Here is a 21,403-nt window from a genome sequence, read left to right on the forward strand (position 1 = left end):
GCCACCACCGCCCAGCAATATTCAATTTTTATTACTATGTCCCTGTAGTACAGCTTGGAATCAAGGATGATGATATTTCTAAAAGTTCTTTTATTGTTCAGGATTGTTTTAGCTATGCTGGAATTTTTTTTCATATGAAATTCAGTATTGTCCTTTTAAGGTCTTTGAAGAATTGTGCTATAATTTTGATGGGTATTTGTTTTGAACCTGTAGATAACTTTTGGTAGGATGGCAATTTTCATTATGTTAATTTTTCTGTTCAATGAGTGTGAGAAAGTCAATTTCTTAAAAGACATGATTTTTTTTTCATACAGATCTTTCATTTCCTTTGTTAATGGTATTCCAAGGTATTTTATACTGCTTATGGCTACTGTTTCCCTAATTTCTTTCTCAGTCCATTTATTATTTGAATAAAAGAAGACCTCTAATATGTATATTTTAGAATTTTTAAAGATATATTCTCTATTACATTCTAATTGGTTGTTAATTTTTGTTTTTCTAGGCTCCTGGTGTCTCCACACTTATCATTTGTACACTAGTTTTACAAATTATATTTTATAATTTAATATTTTTGCATCAATTACTTTCATAAGTGTGCATTAATTTTAGTATTATTAACATATATTAGCCATATATTACATTGTGTTTCATTCTTATACACACATGTAATGTATTTTGATCATATTCATCCCTATGATGCCCCCTCATAGCCTCCTCACATTCCTTATAGCTCTTTTTTTCCATTAAAATATTTACACTTCTTCCCCTCCTCCCATTCCTCTCCCATTCCGTCCCTCACCCTCCTCCCTCCCCTTCCCTCCTTAAGAGAGGGCAGGGAACCCTGCCCTGTGGGAAGTCCAAAGCCCTCCCCCCTACATCCTGGCCTAGGAAGCTGTGCATCCAAGTAGACTAGGGTCCCCAAAAAGCCAGTACCTGCAGTAGAAACAAGTCACAGTGCCTTTATCAATGGCTTCTCAGTCAGCCCCCATTGTCAGCCACATTCAGAGTCCTGTTTGATTGTGCGCTCATTCAGTCCCCATCCAGGCTGGATTTGGTGGCGGTGTGCCTGTTCTAATGGGAGCTCACCAAATCCTTATATCTCTTTCCGTGTCATTAGTAATCCATTTTTTTTACTTGTTTGGCTTATTTACAAAATATTCACAAAAGAAAAACTGTGTGATGCTTCACTTTTCAAATATGGCTTACTTTGCTCTAGAATATGCCCTCCAGTTACATTAACTTCTTGCAAATGATAAAATTTTGTTCTTCTTGGTGGCTGAATGAAAGCATCATTGCATATGAATATGATTGTGCCTCACATTTTTTTCATTCCATCTATTGACGGAAACAGTAGGATTCTGTAACATGGCTATTGTGTATCGTGCCCTCACAAACATTGATATGAAGTGGTATAGTCATATTTCATTTGTCTATTTTTAAGGTTTTAATAAAACCCTATATTAACTTTGAGAGTAGTTGATCTAATTTACACTCCCACCAAAATATATTTTTATTTTTCTTTGCATTCTTGTCAGAATTTTCTTTGCTTTTTTTCTTGATGATATACATTGTAACATGGGAGAGATAAATCTAAGTACATTTCTGATGTGCATCAACCTAATGGCTAAATGTGTTGGTCAATTATTCTTTTAGATCACTTGTCACCCTCCTTTTTGTAAAAAAAAAATGCCTATTTGGACTCCTTCTTGGTTGTACTATCTAAAGTTGTCATCCCTGAAATCATAAACAGATTCAGAAGGTATAGCTATATAATTGTGATACATGTGATATATTTAATATATATTAAATAACCATTAAAATGGCCACAAATTTGAGAGGGAGTGAGAGGGATATGGGAGGAATTGGATGGAGGAAAGATGGGGGGGGGTTAGAAGAAAGAAAGTGAAGAGGAAATTAATATAATATGGACTGACAATGTTCCCTCTGGGAGCCCAAGACAATCTAACAAAGACACAAATATTTCCACTAGGCATGAGTAGCTCTCTTTTGAGTTGTTGCTGAAGGTTTTCCAAGACGTTACCCAAATATTGCATGTTTTTGTTATTGCTCTTTGTTTGACTCCCAAAGGTGGGAGGTAAATCCCTATTGCTGAAGGCACCATGTACTTTAGAATAGATGCAGTGCTCAGAGGTCCCTGAGTTAGAAATAACCTGATTGCCTTGTACCTAAAGTATACCTTTCATGGTATAAAAAGGCACCATGTAGGTTTCCAAAGGAGGAAGGCAACCAACAATCCTACCCAGCTATGATGCCTATGAATCATAACAATAACCATCATGGCACAATTATTCTAAGGGTGCAGTAGTGTCATGCATACATTAGTGGTAGCCAACAACTCTCTAACTGCACTTAAGATCCACCGAACAGCTTTCCAGAAAGCCCTAGAAATAAAAGATGTAACCACACCACAGAGGAGTAGACAACAAATAATCAAACTATGGGTTGAAATCAATAAAATTAAAATAGAAATAAAGAAAAAAATAAAAAGAGTTAATGAAACACAATTTGGTTTCTTGAGAAAAAAGAACATGATAGAAAAACCCTTATCCACACTAACTAAAAAAATGGAGAGAGAATAAACAAAATAATAAAAATAGAAAAGAAAACAGAGACATAACAGATACTGAGAAAATCCAGAGAATCATTAGCTCAAATTGAAAAATATAAAAGAAATGGATAATTTTCACAATAGGTACCACTTAAAAAGTTAAATTAAGATGAGGTAGACAATTTAAATGTACCTAAACCCCTGGTGACACAGAAGCAGTCATTAAAAGCCTCCAAAAAACAAAAAAAAAAACAAAAAAAAAAACGAAACAAAACAAAACAGGGGCAGATGGTTTTAGCACATAATTACATAATTCTACCAGACTTTTAAAGAAGAGTTACTACCAATTTTCCTCTAATTATTCCATAAAACAGAAACAGAGATGACAGACTAGTGAGACAAAGAGACCCACATGCAGGCTTGGATAATTCTGCCCCAAGCTCTGAGGAGAAAGCAAGGTCCTCTCTAGTGCCATGTCAGACTGAGCAGGACACGATAGCCTAGGACATCCACCCCAAGCTCCAAAAATGTATGGTGCTATATGGGAGAGAAAGAGGGGGGAGAGATGGTTCATGTCATGTGGACAGAGGCATATCTGAAGAGGTGAAAGCAATGAAGAGCAAATTGAGTTGGGGAGTTTGATTGCCACTTAGGGCCATGATGATGCCTGGGCCTGGGATGCTGCCAGGGCCCATATCTTTGTTCAAGTCCATGATACAGCCATAGTCTGTGATGATGTCCCTGACTCCTGATACCACCAAAGGCCAAGAAGATAAGGCTGTACAACGTTTTTCCCACCTCACTGACTGCAACATTAGGAAGAACTGGTCCTGGTCCTCACCAGATGAAGCACTGAGGGGAGAGGGTTCTATACCTCACCAGGCAGGGAAACATAATAAAGCTAGATGACTCTTCACAGAGGCATAAATGAACTGGCCCTGAGGGCATGACAATGGGAGAGCAAGTTGCACCCCTCTGATCTGCCATGTGGTAACATGGGTGTTAGAAAGATGACCTCCTCCCCTCACCGCTCAACATCTGTAGCAGGTGGAGAACATGACCCAATGTCTTACCTGCTGCAACACTCAGAAGAATGGGCCCTGTGTCTTACCTGGTCAGCTCAGTAGAGTTGACCCTGTAGTCTGGCATGGGTGAGCCAGCCCTGAAGGAATGAGAAAGCCAAAGCTGGTACCACCTCTCTTGCTTGTGCTGTGGCAGTGGAGGTGAGGAAAAGATGCCCTCCCCCTTGCATCTCTACCACCTTGCTGACACTCCACTTTATCAGCTGCAACACTTGGGAAAGTTCATCTGTACAGTACAGCAAGCTGACCATGTTGACAGGGGGCATGGATGAACTGACCCTGAGAACATAGGAGATCTGTCCCAGTACCTCATCTGCCATATGACAACATGAGCGGGGAAGAGATGCCTTTCCTTCCACCCCACCTCCTACCCCTCTGTGCCTGAGATGGGTAGGAGAACTGTACCTGAGATCATAAGAGTGTCAAAGGTGTCCCTGCCACTCACAAGCTGCAGCATTTAGGAAAACAGTTCCTGCACCTTGCCAGAGTAGCATAATAGAGCAACCCTGTGGGCTGGGTGTGGGTGAGCTAGCCCTGAAGTTGTGTGTGGGGGAGAGCTGCCTCACTACTCATCAGTCATACAGCAATGTAGGCAGGGGAGAGATGCCTACACTCACTACTCACCACCTATAGCAGATGAGTGAGTTGATCCTCCCCCTTACCAGGAAGAAGGGTAGAGTATTTACAATTGAGAACAGAACATTTCCTGTTAAAAAATCACCACATGGCCGATGGTAGATAAGAAATATGGGTTACAAAAGATGCTCAATCATACTACAAAAGCATTTGTTCAACTATGTTCATAGCAGCACTATTTGCAATAGCCAGAACCTGGAAACAACTTAGATGCCCCTCAATGGAAGAATGGATAAAGAAAGTATGACACATATACACATTAGAATAATACTCAGTGATAACAAAAAAACAATGACATCTTGAATTTTGCATCCAAATAGATGGAATTAGAAAACACTATCCTGAGTGAGATAACCCAGACCCAAAAATATGAAGACGGTATGTACTCACTCATTAGTGGATTCTAGCCATAAACAAAGGACATTGAGACTATAGTTCCTGATCTTAGAGAAGTTAAGTAATAAGGTAAACCCAAAGAAAAACATATATAGATCCATCTGGAAGCAGACAAGATCATCTGACAAAATTTGGGAGAATGGGGGTGGGGGTAGAAGGAAGGAGAGGGGAGAAAGGGAGGGTTGGGGAGAGCATGAGGGAATGGGATAGTTGAGATGGAAGAAGGACAGATATGGGAGCAAGGAAAGAGATATCTTGATTGAGGGAGTGATTTTGGGGTTAGCAAGAAACCTGGCTCTAGAAAAATTCCCAGGAATCCACAAGGATGACACCAGCTAACATCCTAAGCAATAGAGAGGTTGCCTGAACTGGCCTTGCCCTGTAGTCAGATTGATGATTATCTTAAATATCACTATAGAACCTTCATCCAACAAAAGATGGAAACAGAGACCCACATCAGAACACTGGACTGAGATCCCAATGTCCAGTTGCATAGCAGAAGAAGAGAGAGTATGAACAAGGAAGTCAAGACCATGAGGGGTTCACCCACTGAGACAATGTGCCTGAGCTAATGGGAGCTCACCAACTCCAACTGGACTGGGAATGAACAAGCATGGGATCAAACTAGTCCCTCTGAATGTGGTTGACAGTTGGGGCAGACTGAGGGGCCAATGACAACGACACTGAGATTTGTCTCTACTGCATGTACTGGCTTTTTGAGATCCTATACTCTTTGGATGTATACCTTCTTAAGCCTGGAAGTAAGGGGGAGGGCCTTGGACTTCCCACAGAACAGGTTGCCTTTCCCTCTCTTAAGATTGGAAAGGGGTGTGGGGAGGGTGTGTAGAGGGAGTGGGAGGGAAGTGGGAGGAGGGGAGGAAGTGAGAATTTGGATTGGTATTTTTTTAAGTAATAAAATAAAAAAAGAAAAATGATCATCATTGAAAATACACATTCATTAATATTTTTCTGACTTATCTATTCAGGTATATGTATGTATGCATGTATGATTGTGTATATGTTCATTTGACAGCAATTAATAATAAAAGAGGCTAAGAGGCTATGAATTTGAAAGAGAATGTAGAGGGATATATGGGAAGGTTTGAAGTGAGTAAAGAAAATGGGAAAATTATGCAATTATACTAGGATCTCAAAAAATATGGGTTATTTCAAATGTAAGAGTTAGCTAGTAACAAGCATGAGCTATCAGCCAAGCATTTAAAATTAATATTAAGTCTCTGGGTGGTTATTTAGGAACTGACTGGCAGGAAAGAAAAGTATGCCTATGAATGGCATTCCAAATTGGAGTGCAAATTTCTACATAGGGCCTGAGAAAGCTAAAAACAAAATAAAAAGAAAACAGCTAACTAAGAACACCTGCCTCAGTGTATGTACCAGTATCCCAGAGTTTGAGTGCTGAATGCATTTACTGTTTAATAAATGTGACTTTTGTCCAAGTAGCAACTACAGCAGAAGTTCAAAGTCATGCTCCTTAGCAGTTTAAAGGCTCAAGTGGTCAGAAAGAGATAGATATACAGCCGTAAAGGTAGATCCAGATCAAAAAAATTCTAAATGGGTTGCAGTGTGCTTTATACACACACACACACACACACACACACACACACACACAAACACACACACACACACGCTTAGGAGAGATAAAATGTATATTGATTAAAAATAGTTTAAAAATAATAAAATTTTAAAAAATAATAAGCCATGCAAAGATGAGAAATATGCAGAGTCTGAATTCTATATATTATTGTGTTGTCTTTAGATTTTCTAATTACTAATGAAGGAATAACAGCTGCTAAAATACATTGGATTATGAAAACTGCTGGATTAAGCCAATCTATATATTTTAAAAATGCCTTGATTTTAAAAAAATCTCAAAATTATGTTATTTTAGGGAAGAAGCTTTGCTTTTTGGTTTGGTTTTTCCAGACAGGGTTTTTCTATAGCTTTCTCTGGGACCTATCCTGGAACTCACTCTATAGACCAGGCTGGCCTTGAACTCAGAGAGGTCTGTCTCTGCCTCCTAAGTGCTGGGATTAAAGGCTTGCACCACCACTATTCAGCCTTTTATTTCCACAGAAAATAAGAGGTTGTAGATTCATTCCAGGTTGATATGGATCATCTTTGACTGGGGAGACCCTCTAAATTCCTGACAGCACACATAAAGAAATAAACCTAAAGGAACTACAAGACACATGGTGTATGGCGTGTACTTTACCTGCTCTTTAAAGTAGCCTTTAAGATACCAGCCCACTTGGGTGTGGTCTCTTATACTATAAACGCCTAGGTAAAGTGCACAGTTGCTCTCTCTCCTGGCTTCTGGATTCTATTCCTGTTCCTCATTCGTGCAAAGGACTATGATCTGTTGAGTCTACCCCTATATAACTAACCCTTTATTATACTCAATTCTGAGCTAGTTTGGGATTATTTTATAGCATCCATCTTCACACTAAGAGGCTCAGTAGGTTTATACAGGAAGAACACATGAAATTGGGAGGAAATGGTGGTAGAGGGGATAAAGGGAAAATGGAGGGGAGGGAATGGAGTGAATTTTATCAAAACTTATCATATGCATTTACGGAATTTTCAAACAAAAAGAAAATTGCAAATCTTTTATCTACAAAGTGATTCTGAGAAGCCCTATCTTGAAAAAACTGTTAGAATATAAATAATATTTGTAAAACACAAAAATCTGTGAACTTAATGAATGTCAGTTACATGAGGTAAGACCTTACAAAATATTAGTAATCATTTTGAGTCTTTCTTTCCTTTAAATCATGATATGCCAAAACTCTGTAGCATGTTTATTGGTGACAGAACAAAGTCATGCTTTTCAAGAATGCATACATTATATTATACAGGACTATATTATGTAATTAACTTTGAGGGAAAAATTTACCCACATAAATAATTTTTAGAATTCCTATTATTTGTATCAATGACCTAAAACCTGCCATTCAGACAACCTTTTGTTTTCATTCATCACCACTAGAATGAGGCTCCCCTTTAAAGCTCAATACAGAGCTTAATTATTGGAAGCCCCTTTAACGAAATAGGTTATAATCTTTCAGCCCAGTACAGAGTTCTATAACATTATCTCTTAAAATATCATGTCAAAGGAGTATCAAAATTATTTTAAAAATATCTTGCAAATGATTTCATACAGCATCTAAGTTTTACTATGTTCTCTGGTCTCGAACTCGCAAACTAAATCTTAGGGAAACTTTTCCACCTTAGCTTTCGGTACATCAGTTCAAACCCAGAGTCTAATGGCACACAATTTATTGTCTTTAACTCTTTCAGCTTACAATCTTATCTGATAGAAAATAGTCACCTGTGTAGATATACTGCAATGTTCTAAGCTTCAGACTGCTTGGTTTCTAGTTATTACTCATGATGATGACTCTCGTCAGCATACTCAGCTTTTTCACAATCTTTTTTTTTTACATTTGACATTTATTTAGATCTTAGAGTTTTACTATTTTCTCACAAAATATTGAAATTATAGGCTGTATCTATGGGCAGTGGGTTGGTTTTGTTTTGTTTTGTTGTTGTTCTAATGATTGGACAAGAAAAGTTGCTATGATCAAAATAAGGCATATAGTGAGCATCTGTTTAACATTATGATTTTTATGTTCTTTACATATTGCATTAACTAAGAAAATCCAGATAAATGTCAAACACATAAAACTGGGAATAAAAGACAAAAGTGTAAAATTTCACTATAATTTGCCTTTTTTTCTATTCTCATAAGTATTTTGCTGCAGGATTTGCTCATGTACCCATGCCCATATATTCTTTTTCCATTGCCAGTTATTGAGTTCCAGATGATTACAAATGACTGTAGGTTTACATTATATGGAATATAAAACTTCTTCTTTATCACTATTTTTTGGAAATCAAACATAAGACCTATGCCTGTTAGGCATCTGCTCTATCACTGATCTGTATTCTTAATGTGAAGTATCAAAAATGTAACTGATAAACTTAATAAAACAGCAGTAATTATACAGGTTATATGAATAATATATTTGGCTTTTGAAATCAGGTAAACATTTAAACAAAAAACTCAAATGAATCAAAGTATTACTCTTACTGTGAGACTATTAGGGACCCTGGAATCATTTTTGTATAGGAAATCCTCCTATACCAGGAATGAGAGAAGAATAAAATGAAGAGAGATAAATTCATCAAAGTCAGCAAAAAAACAGCAAAAGCCCAAATGAAGGGAAAAGTGTAAAAGTGTGTGTGTGTGTTTAACAATAATAACTAACAACTAAAGAAAAAGAGGTCTTCATTTTGATAGAGAGAACAAGGAGATATGTGTTAGGGACTGGAGGGAGAAAGGAAAGGGAGAAATGTAATTATTGTTTAATTTAAAGAGAAATACTTATTTTTATATGACAAAACAAGATGGTGCTAGTTGGATAAGAGATGGAGCCACACAACTGGTTTAGCATTGAACATCTCTGAAGTATTAGGTACTCCACAACTTGTTTGTAAGGGAAACCCAGGAAACATGACATTTTAGAATGCTGCTTTATAGATCACTTTATAATTTATTGGAGGACTTTTGTTTTATTCCTAAAGTTTCCTATGAACTTGAAGGGTATAAAATAAAAATTTTATACAGCTCTGATATTCTTTTGTTGCTTTTTAAAAATTATTTATTTGGGTATTATAATATAATTGGATCATTTCCCCCACACCCATTTTCTCCCCGCAGCACTCCTATATGTTGCCCCTTGCTCTCTTTCAAATTTACAACTTCTGTTTGTCATTAATCTCTGATACATGCATATATATATTCCTAAATATAACCAGCTGAATATGTATAATGTTAATTGTATGTTTTTACTCAGGGATGGGTGTTTAGTATTGGATATTTAGTTACTGTGTTCTTTCCTTGGGAAGACTATTTCTCCCAATTCTCAGCATTCTTAAGTTCTCTAGTTCTTTGTGTAGAGTTGAAGCCTCACAGACTTTCCTCTGTTTAGTTTGACATGTCTATCACTATCCTTGTCAAGCTTGTGTTTAAGAGTCATGTTGAAGCTAGTTCCAGGACAGGCTCCAAAGCCACAGAGAATCCCTGTCTCAAAAAAAAAAAGAGTCATGTTGATAAGACTTTATGATTGTAGCTTTTGACATTACTCAGAGATAATAATCTCACAGAAAACCCCCTGATTCAAGTTATTCTAATTTCATGTTGCTTTCAAAAGCAAAAGTTTCTCACCTTACTTTGTGACAGTACTTCAGAGTGTGAAGAGTTAAACTATGTGAATTGCACAGTATGGAGGAATTGCAAGATAGGTACCTATCCAGGACAGAACTGCCAGAAGTTTCATAGGTAATCCAGGCAGAGGGAACATGCAAAACCATAGACTTTTTAAAACTTAGCACAATAGTTGAAGTTTGAGAAGTGACACTATGATGAATCCATGGCTGGCCATCATTTGGCTTCTGTGGATACAAGGCATTAAGTGACCTACATGAAAGAATACTCTTTTGTTTTGAGAAATGGAGTATTTGATGATATGGGGTTTTTGCAAAAAGGATGAAGTCCTGGATGAAAAGAAGTTACGGTATGAAATATTAAATATAAAAATGTGAATTCCTACTCACCAAAAATGATGTCATCCAACAAATTTTACTTTCTTTGTTCATCTCCAAGATGGATTACAATCATTAATTTTGAAGCATTTAAAATGATGCAGTACATATGAGCCTCTGCTCTTCTTACAGATTATATATTTCTTAGAAAGTTTTACTAAAAATAAACAGCACAATGTATTTCTCAGCATGAAAAACAATTAAATGTGTTCCCTGAAGCCATGCAACTTTTTCTTTGTTCTTGGAAATTCCACTTATGTCCTAGAGAAAAAAGTTCCTCTCTGGTACTTACTGCTGGTTACTTTAAAGCTCAGATTTAAAGAATAAGAAACAACTGGACTTTGGGGTCACTTGAAGTTGGAAAATGTGAAATTTAACAGAAGTAACTTATGTTTTGAGTGATTGTTTCTAATAACATGCAAATCTGAGAAAACTTAACCAGGGTCATTTTATAAATGTTTAAAACTTCATGTTTCTCAGAGGTCTAACAGTTTGTTTTATAGGAGCAAACTACAGCACGGTGTGGCTTTGTGAATTTTAAAAAATAATATGTGCAAAATGCTTAAAGTTATGCTTCTAAAAGTATGAATACATTCTGTGAATTCATTTTCAGAACATTAAATGCTTTTAATGGGGTCAAGGTGGACAGTAACCATCTGGTTTTCCAAGTAAATGCATTTCAATTATTTAAAGAAATGAAGTTCATAAAAGAAACAATGCAATAGGAAAGACGATATAGAAATAATTGGTTTTTAGACAAAGTTTCACTCTGTAGCTCTGATTGACTTGAAACTTGCCATGTAGACCAGGCTGGCCTTGAATTCACAGAGATCAGCCTGCCTCTGCCTCCTGAGTGCTAGGATTAAAGGCATGTGCCACTACACCCAGCCTGAATAATATTATAGATATTCTACCAGTTCAGATTATACTATTACCATGTCTACATCTATAAATTTTTGCATTTTTTATTTTTGCATTTACTTTGCTTCTTTTCATTTGGCTTCAGATTTCTATGGGATTCTTATTCATATATGGTCTTAAGGTTTATAAGCTGGAAGCAAAAGAACAGGTGCTCCTCAGACATTAGAATTGTCCTGCCAATCTTTTCCTTCAGTAGAATCTTTGAACACACCCTGTAATGTTGTCAATGAGCAACCACTCATAAGTGTGTATATAAATATATACATATATGTGTGTGTACATGTGTGTGTTTGAATATTCATGTACTCATGTGTTTTCCCCCTTCTCACATCATGTTACTCTTCATGTCCCCCACCTAGTTCTTTCTTCCCCTTTCCCACCTTTAGCCCCCTTTCCATTTCCTTATTCTCTCATTTTTCCTTATTTTGCTGTTTCCCCTCTGTTCTCTCCCATGTAATCCTCCCCTGTGTCTATATCCTACCTTTCTCTCATTTTCATTGCATGTGAATGTGTTTTGTCATAAAATTATACAACATAAATGCCATGTCCAGATAACAATCTGTCCATTTTATACTTCTGAGTCTCTATACATCTGACATAAATCTACCTTCTTCATAAATTACCCAGGATCAAGCACTCTGCTACAGCAACTCTTACAGGCTATATGCTGACACACATTAAAATTACCCAGTACAGAAGGGTAGGTGGCTGTCTAAATTGAAAGATGAAGTTTTTAAACCATTTTCTAATTAGAATTATTAGAGAAATATTTTATCTGTCTTAGGAAATAAACGATATCTGAGGAATGACTTCTATCTCTGTGTAATCAATGTTAGGGCCTATGTGTGTGCCTTTTTCGTATATAAACACTGCTCTTTATGGACCCATTAGGAAAGTCATTCCCCAGTCTTTGGGCAGTCATAGTTAACCCTATGAACTTCTAAAGCATCATTCTCACCTCTATGATATATTTGCTCCAGCATGATTGACAAAATTTTATGAACACACAGGCAGAGTGGGAGATTCTCTTGTTTCAGAGGTAAAGGAAACTGGTGCAGATATTTTTCAGAAAGGATGGATTAGAGAGTTACTGTAACACTGTGATCATCAAGATTTCTGGAAATGAGCTTTATGATAGTTAACAAGAATTGTATCCTTGGGAATTTTACAACAAATTCTCTGCAGAATTTTTTGCATTGAGGGATCCCTGCACAGAAAACCTTTCCTCAATTTTTTTGTGAATATTCTTTTAATGTGTGTTGCTTTTGTTTATTCTGGCTTTGTTTAACTCTGTAAAGTTGTGTTACTGTGTCTATCTAAACACCTGATGGCCTAATAAAGAAATGACAAGGCAGGAGCCAGGATATGTGTGGCTGGCAAGCAGAGAGTACCGTTAGAAAGAGAAACAAGGAAGAGGAGGAGCAAGAGAGGACAAGGAGAAGATGACATCTGGGGCTAGCCACCCATCCACTCATCCAGCCACGAAGTAAACGTGAAAGTAAGATATACAAAAGTAAAAACAGGGAAAAGTCCAGAGACAAGAGTTAGTTGGAATAATTTAAGTTAATAAAACCTATCATGAAACAAGTCAAGCTAAGGCCAGGATTTTATAAATAAGAAAAAGCCTCCATGTGTGATTTATTTTGGAGCTGGGTGGTGGGTCCCTCAAAAAGTCAAGAATAAATATCACACAACACTGAACAATATCCCATTATGTGCATTACAGAAAAGGGGAAACAGTTTCATTTCTTGGTGTTTTGCCTTTTGTTTATTTCTTTTTCTCTTTTTCTATAACTCAAATTTTGAGTAGCATATTCAATAAAATTAGTGAAAATAGACAACTTTATCATTACTTATTTTTATTTATTTATTTTTTTGGTTTTTCGAGACAGGGTTTCTCTGTGGTTTTGGAGCCTGTCCTGGAACTAGCTCTTGTAGACCAGGCTGGTCTCGAACTCACAGAGATCCACCTGCCTCTGCCTCCCGAGTGCTGGGATTAAAGGCGTGCGCCACCACCGCCTGGCTCATTACTTATTTTTAAATGTAAATGCTTTTAGCTTTCCCTAGATCCATGTGATATTGCTTATAGGTTTGTGATCAGTAACCCTTATTATATTGAGATATTCCTTGTATACTCAGTTTCTTTGAGATATGTATCATGGAAAGATACAATGTTTTTAAAGTACCTTTGGTTGCTGAGAGTTTGATTCTTAAATTTATTTGTGTTCAGCATTATGTTTATGGATTTGCATCAATTCAATATGCCTTACATGTCAAGAATAAAACCAACTTTATAATCATGAATGGAAATACGTGGTTGATTCCATTTAGTCACTGAATAGACTGTTTATTACCAAATTATTTGTCTGCTAGGTAGCTGACTATTATCTATTTTAGCCTTCCTGAAATATGACATGTCTTGACAGAGAGCACCTCCTACGTAATATGTAGGTTAAGGTATCTTTGTGGCACAATAAAGAGCTTCTGCATTGGAATCTCCAGGACTTTATGTCATTGCCTCCACATCTTCTCACCCCCTGCAACCTGGGAAACAGGGATCACATGACAAGCAGCAGCAACAAGCCCGCAAAAGCTACACCTGGCACCAGACCTGGATGGACCCTTTCCTTTTGCTCTCTTTTTTGGTCCTCCTTACCCTCTTTGGGGCATTTTTCTTTCTTGTTTGCTGCTGTCCCCATCCTGATTCTCCACTGGCATCTTGAGTTCACCCTCTTCCGCTGTTTTTGGTGAGTTGACCCCTATTTTCATTTTCTAAGCCCTTAGTGAGTGGGGGCTTTATTTCCTATCCCTACAGTTTCTTTTTCTTTCCCATCTTTGGCATCCTGGTTAGGAACTCTTCATCATGACTTGGTTTGTCCCTGTACCTCCACACAAGGGCTGACCACCCAGGAGGTAGAACACCAATAAAAGACCCTCCAACAGGACCTTTTCTCCTGGAGACACTCTGCGGCCTAACAAACTGCGGAAGTCCTTCACTATAAGCAGCACACTGGGTCTGCAAGCATTACTTTCCCATTCCCTTCAGTTCTTGTCCTCGCATGGAATCCCTCACAGCCTGAGAACAACTGATGACTTTTGCTCGGGGCCACTCTCTGGGATTGTCTGAAGGCTCTCTTGCTTTATAGGGAGTCCCGACTGCTCTTCGGATTGTGGACTGTTGGACTTCCTCTCCTAGTCTCTCTTCTCAACTAATCCGGTTACATGATCACCAGTTAAGAGCCATCAGGGTGTCAGTCAGTCTCTTAATTCATGGAAAGGCTTTGGCCATTTGACTGTGGTTGAATTCCCTTTCCCTTCTGGGGTTGGAACACTCTCCTCAGACAGTGGCTACCTCCACTAGCTTGACCCTGGAGCTGAACATGGGGACCGAGATGAAGTTGTTGCTACTCACCCATGTCTTCTAGCCATTTTCTTCCTTGCTGCCACTCCTCACAGACTCCTCCTGGGGCCCATCATGAATGGTGTCCTGATGTGGGAGTCCCATCTGTATTCTGTGAATATGTTTTATTAACAATTAATTAAGAAGCTGCTTTCAGCCAATGGGTTAGCAGAGTAAATCCAGGTAGAAAATTCGAATGAAGATGTAGAGAGAGAATAGGAGGAGTCAAAGAGCTACCATGTAGCTGCCTAAGAAGACAGATGCCCTGGAACCTTGCCAGTAAACTAAGAGCATCGTGGTAATACATAGAATAGTGGAAATGGGTTAGTTTAAGATGTTAGAGCTAACTAGAAATATGCTTAAGTTATTGGCCAAACATTATTGTAATTAATACAATTTCTGTGTGATTGTTTTGAGTCTGGGTGACCAGGAATTGAGCAAGCAACCTCGGTGTACAGTGCTCCTTCCACGGATGATGGGGCTTCCCTTCTCTACCAGCACTGCCATCACCCTCTCCCCCAAGTTAGCCAGAGTTCTGTGAGCCCCATGCAAGAGCTGCTACCCTGGATCTTGCCCACTCTTTTTGCCTCTATCTGACCTCCCACCCACAATATGAAGAGCCTGGAGCAGAAACTGCCTTCTCTGGCAGTTTTGCTGAGTTATTCCTGCAGCACTTTGGAACTGAGGTGGCCCAGGCCTTGGGCTCACTCTCTCCAACTGTCTTGGCCCCATTGAACCCTGGTGTGGAGTTTGCACCACCACATGACTTGTCCATTGACAGCTGCAGGGTGGGCAGGGCCCTGTCTGTGTTGTATCTATTTCCATTTTCCAAGAACTTAGCTGGTTCCTTCCTTCGTCAGTCTCTTCCTCATCTGCAATGTACTCAACGCTGAACTTCAAGAAGTAGTGTGTTGCTCAATCAGTTCTGTCTGAGGCATGCTGCAGTGGCAAACGGCTATTGACACTTCGTCCCCAGCTGGACCTCTGAAGACCACACCAGAGCCCCCAGTCCTAGGTGGAAAGAGAAACTCCAGCTCCTCTGGTGGTGCTGGGACAGTTAGTTGGTAAGGGATTTCCTAGTGATGGCACATCCCCTGGGGAGAGATGAACTCACCACTTTGAGAGGCTGATACTGAGTCATGGTAGGGAAACCTTGAAAAGATGGAACAGGAATGGTACCGAGAGAAGAGCTGCTCAGTTTTATGGGGTCTGAAGAGGCTGACCCTGACCCAGCAGGAGTGGATTGTGGAGGAGAGGTGGCTGGGCTGACCTCAGTGAGTGCAGGGCAGCCTCAGTGGCAAAAGTGTTGCCTACTTCTCCAAAGTGAAAGAGGAGGAAGTTGCCTGGAGTTCTTCATACCACCCAAGGCATCCCAGCCCTGACTCAGTATTCCTTGTCCTATTATCACTGATGTTCTCACAACCACGGCCCTAGAGATGCCTGACAGGGATAACATGTTTGTGGTTAAGGTAGAAGGCCCTTCAGAGTACATTCTGGAGACAACTGATATACTTCATGAGAAGGCCTGGGTGTCTGACATCCAGGAGTGCCTAAGCCCAGGATCCTGCCCTGCTATCAGCCCCTGTATCATGACCCTTCCTCTGAGCCCTGGGACTTCCTTCCTCACAAAGGATAACACAGACAGCCTGGAGTTGTCCAATCTAAATCATTCAGAGTCTGCCCCAGCCAGGATCTGCTGCTGAGATCCAGCAAGAGTAATGATCATTTGTTGCAAGGGCTTATGGGAGTCCTTCTGACCGGCCATCAGCATCCTTCTCCCCTAGTTCTGCCTCCATTGCTGCCTCCCTCTTTGGCTCAATGGAACTGCTTCCTCCGGAATTGCCCCTTGCACTCCCATTGAAGAAGGGGCACCAGCATGGACAGTTAATCACCTCTTAAGCTCCCCTCTCCTGAATACTCCAGAAGCAGCCACAGGAACATTCTTGTTCCAGGGGTAGTCAGAAGGCACTGAAGGGTATCAGTCCCTCTCAGGACATCCTTGGTTCCATGGCATGTTCTCTAGACTCAAGGCTGCCCAGTTAGTGCTGGAAGGAGGCACCGGCTCCAATAGTGTCTTCCTAGTATGTCAGAGTGAGACAAGATGTGGTAAATATGTCCTCACTTTCAACTTCCAGTACAGGTCCTAGTACCTGCGTTTGTCATGAATGAGGAGGGTCAGTGTCAGGTCTAAAATGTGTGGTTCCAGTCCATTTTCGAAATGTTTGAACACTTCCAAATGTATCCCATCCCTGTGGAGTCTGAAGGCTCCAGTGATGTTGTCCTTGTCAGCCATGTGTCCTCCCAGTGGCAACAAGGCCAGGATCTGGCTGGGAGCCATGCAGGGGTATGGGAGCGCAACTAGTACTACCCCAATTCTCATTATTTTGAGCAAGTACTCAGACAATGGGTCTTGCAGCTTCAAACTGATTACAATTGGTACTCCGTGTTGAAGGCAGTCCTTGATCCCCAGTTTTCCTTTAGTGGCACTCTGCTTATGATGATGCAGCAGAGAACCAAACCCATGTAAATTTGCTATTTGAACTTAATGTCACCCTCCACATGCTTACTGGCCTTGGACAATAAATACACTGACACCGTATCACAATCCATAATTGACCTGCATGCCTATTTCAACAAGTGTCCAACCTAGCCTTCAAGTTCCTCAAACTTTGTACACCCCAGGATAATGTAGCCTATTTCCACAATCTGATCCAGCTGAACACTTGTTGAAATAGGTTTCACAGAACAAAAACAGTAATTATATTGGCACACACTCCTAGCCAATCACAACACACCAGCAATGACTGCCAGTTTCAAAAGGACCAACCAGAAACATTCCTGCAGTAGCTTAATTTCCCAAATCCCATAAACCCCCAACCTTTTTACAATAAAGAGCCTCTGCATTGGAATCTCCCAGAGTCTGTGTTGTTGCCTCCTTGTCTTCTCACTCCTTGCCCCCCCAAAAAAAAAACAGGGATAGCAAAACAGGCAGCAGTAACAAGTCCACCACACTACAGTCTGATAGCATATACATTATAGTATCATAGGCAGAATTTCTACAATCAGTTATAGAACATTTTTAAAAGCCAGTCCAACCCTTGGTCTATAGTTTTCAGTGTGGCAGAGGGGTGTAGAGATCACCATGGTTGCTTCCCGCTGCTGTGGGATAAAGTTGGAGGTCTTGTCTTGAATGCTGGAATACAGTGGAAACCCTGGAAGAATAGGATGTTTTAGGCTCTGTGCGAAATTCAGTCAGCTTTGATGCAGTCTGTGTTTGGAGAATGCAATAGGACCTCCTGGAGTGAGAGCTGGAGTGCTGCGCTCAGAGCTGTATACAGCAAGGTGGCTGCCAGGGCCAAATGAAGAGTAATCTGTAATAATTTTAAGATGATTATAGCTAGGTGGTGGTAGCACATGCCTTTAATCCCAGCACTCAGGAGGCAGGCAGAGGCAGGTGAATTGCTGTGAGTTCAAGGCCAGCATGCTCTATAAGAGCTAGTTCCAAGGCAGGCTCCAAAGCTATGAAGAAACCCTGTGTCAAATAAATAAATAAAGTGGAAAATATATGTTAATGGCAGAACAAATAATATAAGGACTGCCTAAAGTCCAATGGAGACTCTGTTACACATGGTGAGATGATCTTAACTTTCAGTATTTTGACATTAATATCCCTTCCTTCACTTATAAAAAAATACCTGCCCTAATGTTACATTAGTGTAGTGGTGGGAGAGGCAGGGCTGCGTCCCCAGCACCCCGGCTCTGCCTGCTAGCTTATGCCCCAAAATAATTACACAGACACTGTATTCTTTTAAAAACTTCTTGGCCCATTAGTTCTAGCCCTTACTGGCTAATTCTGATATCCCAATCAACCCATCTCTAATAAACTGTGCAGCACCGGTCTTACCGGGAAAGATTCAGCATGTCTGACCTGGCGGCTTGCTTCATGGCATGTGTCTGCTAGGGAGAGGGGAGCATGGCTTCTCTGAGCTCACTTCCTCTTCCTCCCAGCATTCTGTTCTGCCTACTCCACCCACCTAAGGGATGGCCTATCAAAATGGGCCAAGGGAGTTTGTTTATTACCAATGACCTTCCTCCATCACATTAGGAATTGATGTAATGGCAGATGTTTTCCAGAGTTCTGTGCTGGTATAATGATAACTTTATTCAGACTGAACTGTGTACAGGTCGACTGTATCACTGAGGAGGAAATCTAGAAATTCATGGATATGATAAAGGTCTTATCATCAGAAATTTACTATAGTAAAAAGATTCAGTAATACCAGAGCTCACTCAATAGAGAATATAATATTTCCTGTAAACTCTAGCACATTTCAATATCTTGCACTAAAAGTAGAAAAACTAGTAGTAAGTCTAGAAATTTTTGTTCAAGTTCAAAGGATTCTTCTTTTTTCTTCCCCTCAAAGACAAAGGCTAGGGAAAGAGCCAAGGTCAGAGCTGTAGCCAGAGCTATAGCTGTTGTCACCTATAGGTCATGTTTCAAAGTTATATTCTTTTATAGCCCTAGTGAAACTTGTTGCCAGTTATTCACATTCTTGTTGACTATATAGGAGAGAGCAAATATTGGGTATAAAGAGATAGAGTACATGTCACCTTTGTATCCTTCTTTAAGGAATAACTTGATTTTCAACTTTTGAGCCAAGAAAGATATTTTGGTATGTAACTCTTCATACATACCAAACCTGGGAAATAATGATTATATTTACTTAGCTGTAAGCATATGCATTCTCCTTCATCTTTTCTTTGTTCCTTCATTGTTTCCTTTATTTCTTTTTACCTCATTTTAACCAAGTATTTCTGAATATTATTCCTTTTTAGAAGATATAAGTGGTTTCATAATATTAGTTTACATATCACCTCAATGATTGTATAATCATTACTATGTATTAATTAAGAATAAGAGCAATACTATCTTAACAAAGAAATTGGCAAAACTGTTATTACTTTATATTTTAAAGCAATATAGTGAACAAATGTTTCATTGTATATATGAGATAATGGAAAAATAATAATGCAAAGTTGAAATGGAATGAAAAGCATTTGTTTAATTTTCAGTTTACCATTTTTCAAAAAAATCTATAATTCAATATTTAGATTTATCAGGATTATTCAAGATTTAAGAAAAACTAAATCTTAATAATTGGTATAATGGATGTTTTTAAAGGAGGAAATTTAGTTTTCATGTTTTGTTGAACTAACAAGTTTAAGGCCAAGGGAACCACACAAGTGGTGTCTGCTAAAGCCATTCTTCTTGGCTTGGAGATGGTCTTCTTCCAGGCCATCCTCACATACCAGGAAAGCAACAGAAAGCTACTTCTCTTTAAGACATAAAGCATAGTCAATAAAGCATAATTCCTGATCTAAATAATTTCAAAGACTTCACCAGTTCATAACATTAGGTGTTGGAATTTCAACTTGTAAAGCTCAAGTGAGATAAGTCTGTCCATAGTCATGTTCATTGACTCATATGTTTCTATTTGAAAACATAATAATCTTGGGAATTCTAGGGTTTCTTTAATAGGAACATTTTAGTGGATTAATATGGGCGCTCAATGTTATCATTTTCACTTGTGTATAATAAGGTGAGTTATGCATGAGAAACTAAATGTAAGTGTCCTATGGAGTGAATGGTTGGCTATTTGTAAGCTGCAGTTTCTCTTCATTCTGCTGTTACAAGTTTACCTCAGACATTGTTTTTGTTGTTGTTTTTGTTTTGGTGTGGTTTTTGGTTTTTTGAGACAGGGTTTCTCTGTAGCTTTGGAGCCTGTCCTGGAACTAGCTCTTGTAGACCAGACTGGCCTCGAACTCACAGAGATCTGCCTGCCTCTGCCTCCTGAGTTGGGATTAAAGGTGTGCACCACCATTGCCTGGCTATATAATATCTTTATGCTTTGACAGTTTTATACTTTTAATTACTGTATATTGATCATACCCATTCACAATTACTCCATCTGCCCCTAGAAACTCTCACACCATCTTCCTCTTGACTGTTTCTGCTATTAATCCCCTGAGTTCAATTAATGTTACTCATATAAGTCTTTGAAATTTAATGGAAGAAGTGAATATTCCCTTCCATCAAAAGGATTTATTTATCTATAGTAATCAGATATAAGTGATGAGATAACTCACATAGTACTTCAAATCACCAGTCTCAAAAATTAAGTGTCTTATTTTGCAAGACAACCTCAAATCAATAGAAAGAAGATGACACAGTGTCTACAAGCAAGCAAAATAAGAAACTTCATGAAATTCAGCTCTGATGTTGCATTTCTGTAATCCTTAATACCCCAGATGCTAAAACAAGGTTTTCTGGAAATTTAATGAGTCTCTGGATTACTTATCTATTTCCAAGGTAGCCCAAACTACGCATATTGATACCTTGTCTCAAGAAAAAGCACACAGAATTAACCTATTATGAGAGAGTTAAGAGCAATCTCTCATGCCTTAGGGAGTATTGTGAGTTAAACCTGACAGCCTATACCCACTGTGAATTACCAAGCCCACATCCAGCATTCTCTTAAAAAAAAAACAGGGACAACATAGACTCTTCTCCTGCTGTGGTCTCAGATAGTCCCCTACAAGGCAATTAGGCATACTTTTCTCTCTCTTTTAGGGAATGAAGGCCTGAGTGGGAGGCTGGGGAACAGCAGTTAAGGGGAAAAGCTGTAGCTGGGTGAATATAGATACAGCCCATAAAAACTGCAGAGAGTTCATGCCAAGTCTGCTCACAGGTTGTTGTGTTGGGATGTCTGAGGT

At 39.1% G+C, this 21,403-nt stretch overlaps 1 pseudogene; it reads left to right on the top strand.

Moving 5' to 3' along the window:
* The first annotated feature begins 14,948 nt into the window (after nt 1-14,948).
* Nucleotides 14,949-17,156, top strand: LOC101997252 (annotated as a pseudogene).
* The last annotated feature ends 4,247 nt before the right edge of the window (nt 17,157-21,403 follow it).

Source organism: Microtus ochrogaster, unplaced genomic scaffold (assembly GCF_000317375.1).
Source record: "Microtus ochrogaster isolate Prairie Vole_2 unplaced genomic scaffold, MicOch1.0 UNK161, whole genome shotgun sequence".
In the NCBI taxonomy this organism is placed as follows: Eukaryota; Metazoa; Chordata; class Mammalia; order Rodentia; family Cricetidae; genus Microtus; species Microtus ochrogaster.